Below are 1,046 nucleotides of genomic sequence, written 5' to 3'. Positions count from 1 at the left end.
TGAAAACTAAAAATGTATTGGCGATTTAAAAAAATCTATTGTTTTTGCCTATGCATGTTTATTCATGTCTTTTTATTTTTTTTTAAAGAAATTGAGTCCTCTACCAAGGACGTAGCATAACTTATACACACATAAGATATCGTTGACTTGATTGCAAATGATTGCAAAGACACTATTTAAACTGAACTGAGCTGGATGATGACATCACTGAATTGAATGATGAACTGTCTTTAACTGAAAAATTTGTGTTTACTATTGTCACTTTGCATTATTGACACACTATTTTCCTAATTAATGCTGTTCAGTTGCTTTGACACAATCTGTATTGTTAAAAGCGCTATATAAATAAAGGTGACGACTTGACTTATTTATTTATTTATTTTTTAATGCTCTAAACAATGTAATGACATGAAAAATTTTTAAAAAATTCCTAAAATGTTTTGCCGGGTCTTCAGAGTTTAATGTAGGTCAATAAAACATATGTTTTGTCTTTGTGACATTCCGGCGATATGACTATAACGTCAACGGACAACATTGTAGAACGTCACTGCTGCTATTAATCAACAACAGGCAGGACCTTTTTGATATTATTTTTTAAGCTCTTTAAACACATCATTCTGTTACATACAACATTTCAGACGAATATTAATTACAAATGTTATGTGTTCACTACCTGGCTAGCGATGTGTGTTCATGCTGAAATATACTAAAAAAAGGGTTGCCTTTTCAAATCTTCGATTCCATGTCATTACATTTAGTTGGCTTGTGCATTTTATGTTTCATGCTTCAGAAATGTGATGTAATTTTTGGTAAAGGAGCATAGTGAGTATCAATGCTCCTGTCATGATCCCAGTCTGTGTTCCTCTGTCTTGTGTTCAAGGACTTTTTATGTTTAAGTGTTTTTCTGCCCCAGTGTTTCTGTCTTCACTTCCTGTGTTTAGTTCCTGTTTCCTGTTCTACCTTGTTTGTTGTCATGTTGATTCATTGGTTCCAAACCTTGTTAACCTTGTTAGCCCTTGTATATACCCCTGTGTTTGCCTTGTTCA

Source organism: Sinocyclocheilus grahami, unplaced genomic scaffold, assembly GCF_001515645.1.
Source record: "Sinocyclocheilus grahami isolate Dianchi unplaced genomic scaffold, SAMN03320097.WGS_v1.1 scaffold441.1, whole genome shotgun sequence".
In the NCBI taxonomy this organism is placed as follows: Eukaryota; Metazoa; Chordata; class Actinopteri; order Cypriniformes; family Cyprinidae; genus Sinocyclocheilus; species Sinocyclocheilus grahami.
Note: the sequence above shows the minus strand (reverse complement) of the source record.